Below are 12,609 nucleotides of genomic sequence, written 5' to 3' on the forward strand. Positions count from 1 at the left end.
GTCTGACCTTTGGCCCTTCGATCATTGAGTTCGGCCACAAGGGACCGGTGAACCTCACGCAGCTCGGGATTACGATCATGAGACGCGGGGAATTCAAAGTTATTATACCGACGCCATTCACGAATGGTTTGCACAAAATATTGGCGGTGACCAACAGAACGAAAAGAAAATCGTAGAGGGCGGGTATGTTCATTGGAGTAAGGTCCAATACGAAGTAATCTTATAGCATTACACTCATGTTTGCTAAAGAATATTTCCAGTAAGATATTATTGTCAAATATTAAATCCGCTATGGAATCGTTGCGATCAGGTACTTGGTAAAGTAAGGCGTTGAATTTGCGAGAGTGAGAAGAGGGTTTCACATGATGGCCAACAAGATTACGGTGCGGTTGTAAAGTGCAATTTGGCCAAGGGGTAGCAGTTGGCGGATGAGAAACGGTGGCTTGAACTTCAGGAAGTTGATGTTGTAACCGATTTGCTGAAAAAGCTAGGTTACATTGCTGAAAAAGCTAGGTTACAGAGTGAAACGAGCTCAAAACCAATAAAAGTATATGTTTGAACTCTTTTATGCAGGTTCAAAGGGGTTAGTAATTGTTACAATAATAATTAAAGAAATAAATAATTAAATGATAATGGCTATTTACAATGCATGTGATAGGATGGGAAGTGAGAGCGCCAGACTAGGGTTGTGCCTTTCGGAGGTAGCTAATAAAAGCATCACTTACTAGGGTTGAAGTAGAGCCATTTGTGTCCCAAAGTAGGTCTACTGAAGTGATGGCACGAACTGAGAGAGTTAACGCGCGAAGACTAGTCATAACGGACAATATCACTGGATTGCCTGGTAGAAGGTCAATCTACCCTACATCTAAACAGGTCTTAGCTTAGAAGGTGAATACGGCCTAGGGGCCTACTGCACTAGCTAACTAACTCCCTACTAACACCAACAACTATCCATGATAAACTGCCACTCTATCAGGATACTATCATGATGACTAATGAGACAGACTGCTTAACAGACTGCAACAAGATGAAACTGTACACTCACTCTAATACACAGCTGACCCGACTTTATATAGCCCTACCAATAGGCCTGGCTCAATATAGGGGCGCTCACCAAAGGTGCAATATGAGACGCCACCTATCCACTCATGTTCAACTAATCTATTATGAGGTTAAAAAAGTCTTAATATAAAAAACTTAAGATTAGAGAGCAAAGGGAGCCGGATGTAAGCTTAGCTATGTGTCATTATGAAGGCTCAGTAGCGCATCCGCTACTAAGTTCTGACTTACTTAGTGCTTCCTGGATCACTGGTCTTTTACACGATGAAGGCTTTTGGCCGAGTGGTAGGAGAGGAATTGGGAACAGACGAGGCAGAAGATGACTGCACTCCCAGGGTAGTGATGGGTCTCGTACATAATCACCCCGGACAAAATCCCCCTATCTTGGATTTGCCAAGACTTTTTCCCCCCGATTCTAGACGTGTTTGTACAAAATCCCCCAAAAGGAAAACTGTTCAACAAAATCGTACCGAAAGGATCATTTTATTGAAAATCCCCCCAGATATAGGCATTTAGAAGTAAAGGTAAACGGAAGCCCAAATCCAAAGATTATCTTTGATAATAATGCAAAATTATAATTCACAAGAGTGAAAGGTATTGCAAACAATGTTACTAAACCAAAAGAAGTAAACTACTGATTTTGTTTTAACTTATTTCCAAAATTCAGGTTTCTAAAGTAAAAGTTATCATTTAAAGCACTCATAAGAAGCCAGCCGTTTTTATAGTACCGTTAGCCACCGTAACCTAACCTAACCCCGCGTCATACACCATGCACTTAGCAAAAAAGGTCGCAATGCATGTTTTTTATTGTGTTATTAATTTTTACAAAAATATTTAACCCATTCTTTATACAAATGATATTCTTGACAAATGTACCACATTTTTTTACTGATTGTCGAACGTTCTTGTACTTCGTTTAGGAGGGGTTTTCTCCATTCCTAGTTTCTGAAGGGTTCGTCTCCAAGCTGGGGATTTCGTAATCGTGGGATTTTGTCACCAATTTGGGGATTTTGTCTTCAGTTTGGGGGGATTTTGTCTTCAGTTTGGGGGAATTTTGTCTGCAAATGGGGGGATTTGGTCTTATTCCCATTTGGACGGGGGAAATTTTTGGAGGGATTAAGTCCAGGGGGATTATGGGGGTCCCCCTGGTAGTGATAGAGTCAGCAAGTATAATGTTACAAGCACGGTTATGGATTACATCGGCTCTTAAGGCAGAGACCTTTGACGAGTTACCGTTAATATCCCCATGTAAAGTGGTAATTTGCGATTTGCAGTCAGCAATATGTTCCGACAGGGACGAAATAAGAGAGGGGATATCAGGGATATGGGGAGCATTCTGCTGAGAAACAAGTGAAGGCTCCGGCGGAGAGATATTTTGGTTAATAAGTGGCAAATCCGAACCTTGAATTCGACCAGCGACAGTGGAAAACTGTTCGCGGAGCTGTGAGAGTTCTTCAGATAGCGATGACAACTGTAGCTTAATTGATGAGTAGTCCTCGACTAGCTTAGCCACCGATCTAAGAACAGGGGCACCTTTGTGGACGCACGGTGTGCACAGAAATATTAAGTTATCACTGTTAGTGGTGGAGAGATGAGAGTATATTTCTTCAGGTATGTATGCACAGGAAATATGACACCAGTGTAAGCAGATTTCACATTGCATTTCCTTGTGAGAGGCTTCAACAGAAAGAGTACAAGTTATACAGGCGTTTACAGACTTTTTAGATCTCGATTTGCAAATCTTGCGATTGGGCAGCTTTTTTGTAATGTGTTGAGCTTAGGGCGTTATGCTTGTCTAGTCAATTCCGACTCGCATTAGCAGTGCGGGTACAAGTGTAGGTTACCTTAGCCTCTCTAATACCCCTCCGACCAAAGGTTGCATGCAAGAGGTTTCCTAGTTTTGCACAGGCTGCAAACTCGAGAGATGTGTGTGTGTGTGTGTGTGTGTGTCTGTCTGTTGTTATTGACTTACACCCCAGGGGACCGCGTTCGCAGTTTGAAAATCGGAGCAAACGTGTTCTCAATTTCCGGAAATTTCGAAAATTGTATTACACTTACAGGCTATTACTCCATTGCATGTCTAACACCAACAGCCTCTGGTCTGTGCCCATCCCACCTGGCTGCTAATCACCACCCTCTTATGGTCTTTGTCCATCCCACATGGACACCAGTCTGTACTTACTGGCTTCTAACACCACCATCTTGTGGTCTTTTTTTTTGTCCATCCCACATGGACACCAGTCTGTACACCTGGCTTCTACTCCATCATCATTCTTATGGTTAAGACATATGCGGCGATCGGCCAGGGTTACGAGAAACGTCTGGCCTCCCAATGGTGGGGCTTCCACCAAAGGTTCACGCAATTGCGCTGTTCTTATCTATAGCTGCGATTCGAAAACCTTATATACTACCTATTTGAATAAGGCGAAGCAACCGGCGTATGCTTCATTTCAAACGCCAATATTAGTCAAGTCTCTCAAGAATGTTTAATTGTTCTTTATCAAAACGATGTAACGCTCAATAAGGCGAACAACTAACGAAGAAAATAATTAATATTAATTATATTTATTTTAATATTTAAGATAATCTTGTTTCTCAACTCAAAATTAATACGGAAAGAGTTAAAAAGCAGTCTATGCTTTTGTCTGTGTCCGTCCATTGTTACACTAGTGCGTCGCGTTAGCAGTTAGCCTTGTGTTGATGTGTTAAGAAATCATACAGAACCTTAATATTCCCTTTTTCCATAATATAAAGTGAATATGTGGAAGTATTTTTCGTAATTATGATGCATTTAGTACTTTTGTAGCTTTAAAGCTCTGTTTCATTTTGATTTTCCAAAGATTTTTTTAATATTGTTATTTGAAATGGCTGTTTATATATTACTTAAGCTACACTACATCTGTATATAGAATAATCCTTGGTTTAGTGATTTCATGAAGAAAATTAAGACTGAGACTCCGGCGGGTATATCAAGTATTATCCGCAATAGGCTTAGTGAAACAAAGAGTAAATAATTGAGGCCTGAGGTGAAGTAAACTTTGGGCTTTAATTTTCGTGTCTGAAATGAAGAGACATCAACGGTTCAGAGTGAGCCGAAAGTTAAATACACTATTAAATAATCAGGTTAAGATTTTATAATAGAAGAAAAGATCATGGTGGCAATTAGAATAGTAAAAGGGCTAATGGTAAACGGGTAGTAGCTACAGACTTTATATTCTCTTTATGGTGCGCATTGACTATTAGTGCGTCTAGCTACAATTTAGCTTTGGTGTTATTTAACGTTAACATTCATGTTGGCAAACTAAGAATATTGTTGAGGTGAGACGAGACGATAGTGTTTACACTGCAAACCAGTTGTGAATGTAGCTATCAGAATATACGGTAAAGAGCTGAAGCGTAGACTTCATTTCCTGTTCTTTCCCCATTGACTGATTTCCATGTGTCCAAGATTTATCCTTATGGGATATAAAATATCGTCTGCTTTACTGTAAATTCGCTATGCTTGGAATACTGCTTCAATATTTCGTAAAGTTTTACTTCAAAAAAGAGAAATAATTCCATATCTAGGTAAATAAGTTTGTAGTAGTAGACCTCTAGACTCGGAGAGGTAATATTTTGGTTTTCCCAACTTGTCATCTTTCTTGTCGCATTCTTAAGTCAAAACGACGATTTTAATATCGAAAGTAAAAATATTTGCTTTTGTTCAGTGAAAACTTAAAAGTGTGCAATTTTGGAAGACAACTTACTGCTTCCTGGCTGGGCCATCGAAATGACGGCGCAACAAACCAATAAGAAACAAACGAGGATTCCTTGAGACATTGGTTTCTTTTCAGTTCAGGAAAGAAGTTTAAAATTAAATTAAGAAATATCTATATTACTGACAGGCTAGTTGTTCCCTTAACTTTGCTTAAACTTCTATGAAAGTGTTAAATATTGTTCCCAATTGCAAATAATTTTAAGAATAATTTTAGGAAAACAAATTGTGAAGTGTTCGTTGTCGAGTGAAGAATTTCAAAGTTTAGAAACTCGCTTTTAAAAGTAACAAAATTCAAAGTTTTCTTACCAAAGTTGAAGAGCGTAGAGTTTGAAGCTGACTTTCGAGATCTCCAAGAGAGTTAGTGATGATTCGGCAAACGAAACATGGCCTTTTATCCACTGTTTTGCTGACAACGCAATTACAGTTGATGAATATTAATCGTCAAAGCAAATGCAAAACAATAAGACAATATAAAAAAAACAGAGAACGGTTAAAATTTTGAAATCCTCATCTGTCATATTCATTATTACAAATTCATTCAAATTCACCCATGAATATGTACGTACAGCTTTGAATTAAATATTATATAGAAATGTAGCGTACTAGTCTCTAGGTGTGAGACTGAGACGAGGTTTTGTTATGCTGCATTCATGTACTAATATGAGTAAACTCATAATATGTACTCGAAACACGGCGCATTTGTTTGAATTTTGCTCGCGCTTTCTGATCTCGAATGTACTTTTTCTACGGTATTTGACAAGGTGGCTTTGCACTGTGCTTGAAGAGGGGAAAGTTAGGAAGTTTTCTCATTTGAAACTCCAGCGAAACAATCGGGAGGAAACTGCGTAATAAGTTTATGCGAAACTCCCCGAGATTTGGTTTTCTAAATATCTATTTCTTTTTGCTATAATATTAGGCCTAACATTTATGCCTAAAACTGAAATGTTAATGCATACTCTACTCTTGTTTAGGGTTAGTTTTAAATGTTCTGGAGAATTTAAGCTAACTTTAGGGATAAGAGACGTGTTTAAAACGTAAACAGATTGAATGAACATAATTATTGAGATGAACAATCTTTAACTTTATTCTTGAAAATGTTACACGTAAACATTTTAACACAGGCATTGTCGTGGATTGTTGCAATAGCCTATTTTTTCAGTTCCAACGGTACATTTATTACAAGAATACCTCTTATATGGACTACTGTTTACCTTTGAGCATTCTGTAAAGTAAAAATGTGTTACACGTAACCCTTTTCAAGAAAGGGGGCGGGGCGCAGTGTCGTCTGCTTCAAATGGGGGTTAAGACTGAACACTGATATGACGGTATGAGAACAACGAAGACGTTAATTAGATAGGGATGGCTTCAAAGTTACCAGTCCTGCACACACCAAAGTAGTCCTTGTTGTTTGAAGTCATATCTTTGTTGTCCACAAACCTTAAGTAAAACTTGGTGCTCAAAAAATTACCAGACTCTACGCCGAAAAATAGTCTTTTCCTAACTCGTTTTATTGAACCTTGAGAGCCGTAAAGCCATGTTCACACATTCTTGACAAACCATTTCAAATGGATTCAAAACGGTTTCAAAGTTAAGTATGAACAAAACTGACACTAGCGAAATTAGAACTACTAATTCGGTTTTTTGAAATTGTTTCGTGAACCAACTTAAGGGTGATTCGCTCTCTGGTTTTGGGCTTCGAAGCGGGAATTATTTATAAATACAGAATTTGTTGTAATTGAATTAGAGCAATTACAAGTTAATTCGCATTTTCCCAGTATATCATGGATATCATGGAGTTCATCATTACGACAGATACAATCATCATTTTTCTTCTCACATAATTTAAGAAAAAGCGGTGATTTTAAAAACGGAATTAAAAATATTTGCTTTTTTTCTGTAAAAACCATACCTGTCCACCATCGCTTGGGCTCAGCTCAGCTCACGTTACTTTATAGAAATTGACAACGAGCTCACCTCAAGCTCAAATTTGAAACCATGTTTCCTTAGAGCTCAATGTGAGCTCAAGCTCAGTTAGTTTTTATAAATGAGCTCGCCTCGGGCTCGGGTTCGTTCGCATAATTTTGATGGGCGAAGCTCGAGCTCAAGCTCTCTCTAATATCTTTCGCGGGCTCAGCTCGGGCTCAAAATTGATAGAATTTAAGGCTCACCTCGAGCTCGGGCTCATTCAATTTAGTAAGCTCAAGCTCGAGCTTGGTCTCATATTTCCGGAGAATATTTCTTTCAAACAGTGTAGATGTTGAAATAAATAATTTTGCAGCTATTTTTACGCGATAAATGCAAAACTACAATACATATTTACTATCCAAATGACTTGCACTACATTTGTATTAAAAAAATTTCAAAACTTCATCTACCAATGAGTTACGCTAGTTTCTGTTGGCACTGAATACGGCGCTGAGCCAAGCTGAGCGCAGTCTCAAAACAGTGAGCGCCCTTTCAAAATGAGCGGTCTCATAGTTTTCAGTTGGCCTCGCTCGAGCTCAGGAAAGCCAAAACATTTGTAAGAGAGCTCAGCGCAAGCTCTCGTTGATTTTACAGTCGAACCTGGGCTCAGCTCAAGGCTCACTTTTTTTGTGACGTATTGTGAGCCCGGGCTCAAGCTCAGAAAACTTTTTCATAAACTTTCGGGCTCGGCTCGGGCTCGTGACTTGATCAATTATTTCGAAGAGCCTCGCTCAATTCGCGATCGGGCTCGCTAAATTGAGGTGAGCGCGGACAGCTATGAAGTTACGAAGCATTTATAACGAGTGAGAAACCCCAAGAAAACCTAAATTGATCATGGTTTATAGCTATATTTCCACTCGACCGAAAAAAATCCGACGGAAATGACGCAGCCGACGGTAGAAATTTGAACTTACGCCGGCGTTTGGCGGTAGACCGTTCACACTACGACTGAATTTTCAATTTTGAGTTTGGTGGCAAATATTTTGGGTCATGTGTCAGATGGTACTGGTTTCCACGGCATCTATTTCGCACTCTGAATAGGTATATTTGAGCCCCTTGATGCTTAAATTGTAAAAAAAAGAGATATTTTTGAACCTCTTCCATTAATTAAACTTGAATTTTTCTTTCTTGGTGGCATGTTTCGTTAAGCCTTGGTCAACCACTACTTGTAATAGCTCTCAAAACATGACGGCTATAAATCTGTCTCGCATATGCGTGCGCTCTTGAAATTTATGACTTAGTCAGTGAGTTAATTTTATTGGATGAGACACCAGCGTAACGCCGAACACGACCAAAAAATAGAATACAACTTACGCCCGGCCGAACGGTAATTCCTTCGTGCTCGGCGTAAAGATTTTTCGGTCGAACCCCTTTCTTCCGGGTTTCCGTCGTGTTTTCCGTCGAGTCGGAATCTAGCTTAACGCGAAATTCCAGAAACAAATTCTACTATTGTTCATATTCACGATTTAAGACTATGCTTCCTTTCCCGTTTGGCTATTGCGGCCGATTTCCTAAGGTTAGTCGGGCACTACAAGTCTCAGCGCAGAATTGCAGCGTCGTTCTAAATATGAGAACGTTTAGCTACATAAACCTTGGACGGAATTGGTTTGACAATCTTGTGCCTCATTGCACCCAGCTTGCAGGTCTCTCCTGACCCATCAGTAGGGTCTTCGTGCCGGTCCCGGAACATACAGTGGAAGGCAGGGGAGGAGTGAGGATTGAGGATTGGAGGATTGGAAAACAAGAGGATGGGGGAGACTTTGTACGTAAGCCTTTTGATTGACTCACCCCTCCCTCAGTCCTACAAGAGGGCGTTTTTGATTGACAGGTCAATGAAGCGTGTTCGATTCTCGGATGTAGAAGTACATACATTGGAGTATGAAGATAGATGATTTAAGAAATAAACAGTATTTTAAGATGTTAATTAGATTAAAATTTGAACCAATAATTTCTCCGGTATTAATCAAATGGTTAAGGGAGGATGAAACTCCAGATTACGTTGGTGAAAAATAAAGATTCCCCAAAAAACCCGACTGGGGAAAAATGGTATCATAGTACATGCAATACCGTACGAAGATAGGGTGAGTTATGAATTAAGAAATAAATTGAAAATAAAAATTTAGGAGACAAATGAAAATGAAATACAAATTGTAACTTTTAATTAATTTACTTTTATTTTTCCTACTTTTTTTTCTTAATTAATGGTTGATGTAAGCTACCTCTAAATTTGCAATTACATTATTTGTTATTAAACCACTAATTTGTTTAATTATGTTAGTCTCCAGTTCTGCCACCTGCCTCATTCCCACTCCATCAGTGGAGTTTAACTCCCGAGAATCGCGTCTACGTAAACAGTACGAATACACTGCAGTCTGGATGCTAAAGGTAATACAAGTTAATTTAAAGTTATTGGAAATATAAGTTTAATTAAATTGTTAGTGAAAACTATGGGATATGTTAATATACCTGTACCCGTCGCAGTTCGGAACAAAGTACGTTCCAGTAGGAGAATAAACCCCATCCCCGTTTCTTTCAGGGCTGAATAGAAATAACATAAATAATCTCGATAACACTAACTATATAATTTAGCAATTTAACTTACCGAGGGTGTATTTGTCTCGCTACAATGTCCTCGAGGGACATTAAAAAATGAGTAACTCCTTCCACCCCAACGTTCGGAAACAGAAGTTGACGGATTAAATTAATTATTCTAAAATACACAATAATTAGCACTCTAAAACCTAACACCATAAATATATAACAGCGATGTATTTACTTGAACCCGTCACGGTTCATAACGTAAGAATTAATGAACGCATTGGAGTTTTGATAGTCTACTAGCTCCACCCTAATTGCATTAAACAATGTCAAGTCTTAATGCTAATTTAGATAACAAGGATTATACAAGTCAATTCACAAGTAATAGGGTGTTAATATGGAGTCTGCTTCAGACTCATTGACTTCATTTTCAACCACAAAGTTAAACACGACATCATCATCATCATCGTCATCATCGCTAATGCCGATGAAATTTGGAGTATTGACATACTCGGAGTTATATTCCTCCGTGGGCCATTCGGAAAACAACGGAAATCTTCCCGCGACCATATTGATAAATTTAATTTAAATTGCGGAAAAATCTATTCTATCCCCTTGAGGTAAAAAGAACGTTGTGACCAAATTTTCAAAATTGTCCATGTCCCATGTAGTGTGTGGTATGAAAACCTCTAGACCTTCCACGAATTTTCTCCAAAATCACAATAGAACTTCAAACAATAAGTATGAATTGTAGTGTTAAAACTCCACACTTAAATCCCTAACCCCTTGTGGGGATAACCCAAAAAACCCCGAAACGATAAGAAACCAGACATCTTGTTTGAATTATATTGCTAACTGAAAGAATACGGTACAGAAAAAGAGTACGTATCCAACCCCTCGTTTCGAACCACCTTGGCGACGAAGCCGCGTACGTCATCATTCAGCTGGACTTCACACGTCGATTTAACTTCTCGACCTAGAGGTTAAACATCCTCGACCTATGGCACATATAACGCTTGGAAATCAGGTGGTAGCCCGCCGATGGGCAAGGTATTAAGAGAATCGTACCTATTACTATGGTTTAAGATGGGGGAGCTTGGGTTTTTTAAAGTAGAGCGTAGTTTTGACAGAGGGAGTTGACGCGTCGAGGAATCATGTTGAGTTTACACTACCTAGAAAGTAATCCGAATTGGGATGAAGTTGTCAATCACCTCAATACAAATACTATGCTCTTTTCGTATTACACCAAGTTTGAACCAAGTGAGATGGATGACGTCAATGTGAATTCCGTAATGCTGTGTTATATTGCGACTTAAAAACCTGGAAAACACACGTAGAAAGACACTGTTAAGGTTGATAATATTTTTAGGCAATGAGAAAATCAGGAAAGGATGACCAGGCATAAACAACCCTGGGAAAGATTAAAAAACCCGTAAAATATGCGAAGAGTTGAAACTATTATAAACAAATAAAAAGAGTTGCTAAAAGGGTAAAACGTTGTCGAAAGTGTTGTTAAATAACAAAATCTTGGTAGAAAGTGTTGTTAAATGACTAAATATGCTTTGAAAGTGTTGTTAAAAAACTAAATCTTGGTTGAAAGTGTTGTCAAAAGAATAAAAAGTCATTAGAAAGGGTTGATAAATGAGAAAAATTTGGATGAATGTGTTGATAAATGACAAAAGGTAGCCGAAAATGCCGTTAAATGACTAAAACATAAATGAAAATGTCGTTAAATGACTACTGTGATAGAAAATGAAGTCAAATGATTAAAAAGTGGTAGAAAGTGTCGTCAAATGATTAAAAAGTGGTAGAAAGTGTCGTCAAATGACTATAGTGTGATAGAAAATGTCGTCAAATGACTATAGTTTGATAGAAAATGAAGTCAAATGATTAAAAAGTGGTAGAAAGTGTCGTTCAATGAATTAAATATGAATGAAAATCTAAATAAACGACTATAATATTAAAGAAAATGATGCTAAGTGACTGAAAAGCGCTTTGAAGTGTTGTTAAATGACTTAAAATGGCTAGAAAGTGTCGTTAAACGACCAAAACGTGGTTGAAAGTGTCATTAAATTAATAAAAAGTTGCTGAAAATTTAGTTATGTCAAAAGTAATATAAGAAACCTCCCTTCGGGAGGAAAGTATAGAAAGGCGAATATTTCACGATACATCCTCGTACCGCGAATGTCACCGCGCACTTATACGGCCGTAAACAAAGTTTAAAAAATAGGCCCGGGCCGCGTAAAGCGTAGGAATACATTCTCTGATCTCGCGATTGCGTCGGCTGCTTAAGTTATGTCAATTTCACAGATTCATTGTAATTTTTAACATTTCCAATGAAATAATTCATGCAGTATTTTTAGATTTTGATGATAATATATCATTAATAATCAGGCAGTGACTCGATTATAGGATTTTCAAAGGTCTTTGCATAAAATTTGAATAAAACCCTTACCTTGCCAAGGTATATGACTAACACTATACATAGATAGATTTTAAAATGGTGTTATTATCTATCTCGAAGTTTGATTCTTGTATTCATAATTTTCATCTTCTTGGCTTCATAACAAACTAGATTTTCGTTTCGAAATAACCGTATGTGAATATTTATTAACAAAATCAGGAATCTTCTATTTCTTTACGACAGACGGCTAAGCAGACTACACGAGTTTGAAGCGCTTTTTCCTCTTTCCCTTTCCAACGACCATATCAAAGGACTAAGATCTACCGTACCTTGTCCATGAGCAATAGTGTCTGAATATGGTATTTGGAGGTTCGAGGATGTCTCGCGTGTTTTAACGTTATGCCTATGGCGTCTTGTATACTTCCCTCCCGTAGGGAGGTTTCTTATATTACTTCTGGTTATGTGAACATTGAGTGCCTGAAAATGTTGTTCAAAGACTAAAAAGTGGTTGGAAGTGTTGTCAAATGAGTAAGAAGTAGTTGTATGGGTTGTTAAATGAGTAAAAAGTGGCGGAAAGTGTTATTAGATGAATAAAATCGGATTGATTGTGTTGTTAAACGAATAAAAAGTGTTTGAAAATGTTGTTCATAGACTAAAAAGTGGCGCTGAACATAGCTGTTCTGATTGAAGGGACCCGGCCCCGCCCCCGGTCAAGGGGTTCGGAACTTTGTCCCTTCAATCCAGTGACTGTGGTATTTAAAACTCTAGAGAAACTTCGTATATTTTGAAATTTCACCGTAATTTAGAAAAGGTTATGATACTGAAAAAAGGGTTGAGCTTTTTGGTATGCTTCGCAATTTCAACGTTACCTCGAATGAAATTTGTA

The sequence above is a fragment of the Phalangium opilio genome, unplaced genomic scaffold, assembly GCF_054372755.1.
Source record: "Phalangium opilio isolate 3A_F unplaced genomic scaffold, DU_Popi_V2 ptg000078l_1, whole genome shotgun sequence".
Classification (NCBI taxonomy): domain Eukaryota; kingdom Metazoa; phylum Arthropoda; class Arachnida; order Opiliones; family Phalangiidae; genus Phalangium; species Phalangium opilio.